The 6,477-nt window shown below is 36.9% G+C and overlaps 1 pseudogene; it reads left to right on the top strand.

The window, feature by feature from the left end:
• The first annotated feature begins 3,180 nt into the window (after window positions 1-3,180).
• On the top strand, window positions 3,181-4,622 carry LOC131049343 (pectinesterase 1-like; annotated as a pseudogene).
• The last annotated feature ends 1,855 nt before the right edge of the window (window positions 4,623-6,477 follow it).

Below are 6,477 nucleotides of genomic sequence, written 5' to 3'. Positions count from 1 at the left end.
ACTATGGTTGAAATGGCAAGGTGCATGTTACAAACCAAGGGATTGAGCAATTCTTATTGGGGAGATGCAGTTGCTACAACTGTGTACATCCTCAACCGTAGCCCCACCAGTGTACTAGAAAAGATGACTCCTTATGAAGCTTGGTATGGTAAAAGGCCTAATGTTAATCATTTCAAAGTTTTTGGTTGTTTGGCTTATGTGCATGTACCTGATCAGAATAGACAGAAATTAGATACAAAGAGTGAGTCATGTATTTTTATTGGGTATAGTGAGAAAAGCAAGGCTTATAGATTGTATAATCCCCTCACTAACAAGCTTATTGTCTCAAGAGATGTGATTTTTGATGAAGGGGGAGTTTATGGTCATCAAAAAGGCCATGTTGAGAAGCCAAAATCTATTTTAAATGATGATATAATTGTTGATATTGATCATGAGCAGCCAACTAATGTTTCTATATCCAGTGGTTTAACTCCACCAAGCAATCCTTCATCAAGCTCTTTAGTACCAAGTTCAAGTCCAACTTCTTCTCCAAGTTCTACAAGGAAGGTAAGGAGATTCAGTGATATCTACCAGAGGAGTGTAAATCAAGTACATGAAGAAAACCTAATAGGTGAGACGGTGAATTTTGCTTTATTAGCCAAGGTTGATTTTGAACCATCATGTTTTGAAGATGCATGTACTAATGAGGTTTGGGTGAAAGCCATCGAAGAAGAGATGGATTCCATTCACAGGAATGACATTTGGGAGTTAACGGAACTTCCACATGACAAAAAAAGGATTGGCACCAAATGGGTCTACAAGACCAAGTTTAATAGTGATGGGAGTGTTGAAAGACACAAAGCAAGATTAGTTGCTAAAGGCTTCACACAGAAGTATGGAATTGACTATGAAGAAACATTTACACCAGTAGTAAGACAAGAGACCATAAGAATGTTGATTCATTAGCAGCTCAGAAGAAGTGGAGCATACATCATATGGACGTGAAAAGTGCCTTCTTGAATGGGTACTTAGAAGAGGAAGTATATGTGGAGCAGCCACAAGGTTTTGAAGTGGAAGGAAAAGAGCATCTTGTTTACAGGTTGAAGAAGGCTTTGTATGGCCTCAAACAAGCACCAAGAGTGTGGTATGCTAGGATTGATGGATACTTTTAGGAGAATGGCTTCCAAAGAAGTAAAAGTGATCCTACCCTTTATTACAAACAAGAAGATACTGATATTCTCATCATAAGTTTGTATGTTGATGATCTTTTGTATATGGGTAGTAGTTCTAAGATGAAAGATGAATTCAAAGCTTCTATGATGAAAGAATTTGAGATGAAAGATCTTGGTCTGATGAAATATTTTTTAGGAATGGAGGTTTATCAAAGTAAGGATGAGATTTTCATTTCTCAAACAAAGTATGCACAAGATATGTTGAAGAAATTTAATATGACTGATTGTAACCCTGCCTCCACTCCAAGTTCTCATGGAGTTTTTTTATGTCGAGATGATGGTGCTGATTTAGTTGATGAGATAGCTTAAAAAAGTATTGTGGGGAGCTTGATGTTTCTAATCCACATAAGGCCTGATATTGCCTATTCAATTTCACTTGTTTCAAGGTATATGACAAATCCATCTGAAATACATATGAAGGCAGCCAAGGATTTTGAGGTATGTGAAAGGGAATTTAAGTTTTGGTATTCATTACTACTCTTCTGAAAAGTTCAATCTTGTAGGCTTTAGTGATTCAAATTGGGAGGTAGTATGGATGACCGTAAATTTACATTTAGAAATTGTTTTTCTTTTGGTTCTGGATTAATTACTTGGAGCTCAAAAAAGAAAAGTATTGTTGCCCTCTCATCTATAGAAGCAGAGTATGTTGCAGTTACCTCAGCAGGTACACAAGCTCTTTGGCTCAAAAAAGTTTTGGAATAAATTGGAAAAAAACAAATTCAGCCCACAGTAATTTATTGTGACAATGTGAGTGCCATCAAGTTAGCTAAGAATCCGGTTCATTATAGCAGAACAAAGCATTTTGATTTGAAATATCACTTCATACGAGATTTGGTGCAGAAGAAGGATGTCAAATTGAAGCACATCAACACCTTGGATCAGCTGGCAGATATATTCACCAAAGCGGTTGCAAAAATTCAGTTTATAGCACTACGAGATAAGATTGTGAGCCCTATCAACATCAAGGGGGAGTATGTTGATAATTGATGTTGCTTTAGCATGCAGCTCCATGCAGCTCCAGTTTGGACATGAATCTATCCATTCATCACCATGCATAAGCTATTTTTAGTTTTGTTTTTTGCATGAATTTGTTTTTTGTAAATAAAGCATGCTGTGCATGCACTTATTGTATTCTTAATTTAGGGAGTAGCTTGTTTTTTAAGTTTGAGAGACTTAGTAGCTTTCCATGCAATGCTAGGAATATATTTAGAACTGCAGTTATTATTAATTCTTCTAGGCTGCAAATTCTTTATATATATAGCCTCTATGTAATTTTTTTAATTAAGCTTCAATAAAGAAATTGGTGTGTGCAATTCTAAAAAAATAGGGCACTTTGTTTTTTATTCTGAATTGTGATTTCTTTTTGCAATTTAATTCTTTTTGCTGTTATTGTTTGTTAATTAGCTGGTTCAGAGAGGATAGGTCAGGTTCAAAATTCTACAATAGTTTGAGTTTAGCCTTTGTGATATTAAATCCTCTATAAAAACAATGCAATGTAATCTCTATTTGAATCAACCAATAAAATGATTTTGTTTTCTGTTTTAATCTTATTTCCTCTTCCTTCAGATGATACAGTGTTAACGCAATGAGAAATCAACGTTGAATGCTACTTTCAATTTTATGCGGCACGAGATTAGGTCGAAAACATGGTTCTCGTAGCTGTTGTATTTGACAATAATCTAGAGTTTAGATTGAAGTAAAAGAGAAAAAGGAAATCTACGAAAAGCAATTGGCAACGTGAGAGAATAAGAATTTGATGGCAGCGCTGGAGTTATCGTTTCAAAACTGATTGTCCAATTCTCGATGGATTGCAACTCTGTCACGGAATCCCATCCTATAAAGTGCGACGCTTGGCACATTGGAGATTCAAACCATCAAATACGTTTCCCCCAAGAAGCTTTAAGCTTGATTTCTTGCAACTCAAATTCTGTCCTCCCAAGTGAAACAACGGAAGCATTGGCTTAACAAAATGAAGAGTGTTTATGCCAGAGTTGATGAAGAAAAAGCAGAAAATTCGAAACGCATAGGCGTGGTAGTTGCTCTGACGTCAATTCTCGTTGTTGCCGCACTCGTGTTTGTGCCCGTCAGTGCTTCTGTGGGCTCAAACGACGACGCTCATCATCATCATCGTGCTTGGAGAAGGGTCTCCAAAGTGGCGAACTCGGCGTGTAGAAAAACCCGTTATCCCGAGCGATGTATCTCGTCCATGGCTTCCTATCCTGCTTATCAGACTGCCAAGCTTCATGATCTCACTAACTTCGCTTGCTAAGGGCTCAGAAAGCCCACGACTTCGCTCTGAGTCTCCAAAACAATGTGTGATGGATGAAAGAGAGCGCGCGGCGTGGCACGATTCTTTGGAGCTCTTCGAAGATACCATCGATCGTCTCAACGTCTGCTCGAACAACGCTTCCTTACACACAGACTCCCCTATTTGGCTGAGTGCAGCTCTGAAAAACCAGGAAACCTGCTTGAACGGATTTCGTGATCTCAATTTGAGTGCAAGAAATCCCATCAGGGCTCTCCTGTCGTCTAGAGCTGTGAATTTGTCAGCACTAATGAGCAACTCGCTTTCCATGTTCAAGCTGCCCACTTTGCCCACGAAGACCATTAATAAACGCCGCCTGCTATCTGTAAATAACGGAGATTTCCATTCCCACCATGGCAGTGAGAGTAAAGATGGATTTCCCGAGTGGCTATAAGCGGGAGATCGCAAGCTATTGCAGGCGTCAAGCCCGGCCAGCCAAGCGAATGCAGTGGTAGCCCAAAGCGGTTCCGGCAATTACCGAACAATCGCGGAAGCAATCAACGCTGTGCCTGCGCAGAACAGCAAGAGATACATATTTACATTAAGGCGGGAACTTACAAGGAGAACATCAACATATCGAACAATATAACTAATTTGATGTTGGTGGGAGACGGCAAGGATAAAACCGTAGTGACTGGAAGCAAGAGCGTCCCAGACGGCGTCACTACCTTCAAAACTGCAACCAGGAGAAAGTTTAGAATTCAGCCAAATGAATTTTGTGATTTATTTTGTATTTGTGTGTTGGTGTGTGCACTTGCAGCTGTTTCTGAACAGATCCGTCGCCAGAGATATGACGTTCGTTAACACGGCAGGGGCGGAGAAGCACCAGGCTGTGGCACTTCGAGTGGGCTCTGACAAGTCGGCCGTGTACCGGTGCAGCATCTAAGGCTACCGGAATTTCAGTCCAGAATTGCATAGTGTCCGCGTCTTCCGATCTCGAAGCTGTGAAAGGGTCCATTAAGACATACCTGGGTAGGCCATGGATGAAATACTCTCGCACGGTGATCACCAGTGCGACTGAAGCCGCCAAGTTCACAGTTGCTCAATTCATCTATGGGACTTCCTGGATTCCAGCTACAGGAGTCGCTTATACTTCGGTCTTGTAACTGATGTTTACGATATACCTGTATACAGTTTTTTTTAATTGCTATTCAATTTGTTGTGTAAACATTGCGAATAATTTGGTTACGCTATCGCAGCAATCTGAAAGGGTTTTATTCTGAGTCAAACAGTGTAGCGAAACACGGTTGAAATTCCCATGTACCTTTGCCTGCTCTTCTTCCGCAATCTACTGAATAATATGGAAGACTCGGTATTTATTAAGTTGTTTCTATTTATCATATAATTTACCGAGCAATAAAATCTATTTATTTCATAAAGTATGCGGTATTGTCCTAGAAGGAAAATGCATGCAACATATTTAAGAATTTTGAACCAAAACAATGAAGTAACGCACTTATTATAAATCTTTCAAGTAGTAATGTCCTTCGAGGACTAGTTCTTGTATTCTAAAATATAACTTATTTTGTAGAGTGTATGTAGTTAATTGCTAAATAGTAGTTTCTTACATAGAAACAAAATTACTAAATTCTATGATTAACATATTCTAAGTCATTATTCATATAGAGAAATTATGTTGTACTTTCTAGTTCTTTTTTAGCAAGGGCATTAAAACCATAAGACAAACTCATTGATCACTATAATGAGGGAAAATAAAATATAAAAGAGCCCTTTAGTATTATAAAAAATTCTTGACTTATCATTTAACCATTCAAAGGTTGATGTAAATGTTATATATGCATTTATTATAGTGTAGAAGGGTCAATAATTATGAGAGTTAGCTTTTTAATAATGTCGCATGACCTAACAAGGATTGATGGATATTTTTGGTTAAAACCTTGCCATTTTTAAGTTTCAACCCTAGGGCTTTTTTCCTCGAACCTCATGATAGATAATAAAAAATGATCAATTTTCCTTTGCCTATTGTGCTACTATTGAGTCTATTCACTTTGCCAATTGAGATACTTTTATTTAGCTATCTTCTTTGTTTGGGGGTGTTTTCCTTTATTCTTTTTATACTTCTGCATTCAACTAGTTTTGATACATCTAAAGAGATCATTTGTATAAACCCTAGTTCCATGAAACATTCACTTCCCATGAATTATGACCTTCATAAATTAGGTTTCATTTTAATCTTCTTTTCACATTTCCCTTTTTTTCCTTCAAGGGACAAGTGAGAGCTCATAAAAAAATTTAAATAAGTCAAATTTTTAATCATAGAGGTTGACATAAAGATAATGTCCCACACTAATGAGTCATCCAAATGTTTTTGTCATGTTTATAGAGAATCATGTTTTACTTTATAGATTATATTTTAACAAGGGTATTGAAGTCCTAAAATAAACCTATTGATCAATGTAATTAGAGAAAATAATAATAAAATATCTCTTCCATATTATTAAAAATATTCTTGACCAATCACTTCACCATTCAAAGGTTGATGTAAATGTTATAGAGAATTTGAATGTATATTAACCTTGAACCTCACTATATAGCTAATAAAAATGTACTACTTTCATTTACCTATTCTGTTACAATTGATTTTATTCACTTTGGTGATTGAGATATTTTTATTTATTTTTGTCATCTACTTTATTAGGGAGGTTCTTTCCTTTAGTCATTCTTTCCATCTATATTCAACTAGTTTTAATCCATCTAAAAAGATCATGTGTACAAATTTACCTCCACGAAATGATTCCCTCTCTTGGATTATGGTCTTTGTAGGTTATGGTTTTATTTATATCTTCTATTCATCTTTTCGTTTACCTCAATCAAGGGACTAGTGTGAGGTCATAAAAAAAATTTGAAGGAGCCAAAATTGTAATCATGTAGGTTGAATTAAAGATAATGTCACACACCCACAAGCATTTCAAACTTTTTTGGCCATTTGTGGTGCATTAG

Source organism: Cryptomeria japonica, chromosome 6 (genome assembly GCF_030272615.1).
Source record: "Cryptomeria japonica chromosome 6, Sugi_1.0, whole genome shotgun sequence".
NCBI lineage: Eukaryota > Viridiplantae > Streptophyta > Pinopsida > Cupressales > Cupressaceae > Cryptomeria > Cryptomeria japonica.
Note: the sequence above shows the minus strand (reverse complement) of the source record. Positions and strands in the feature narration are given on the sequence as shown.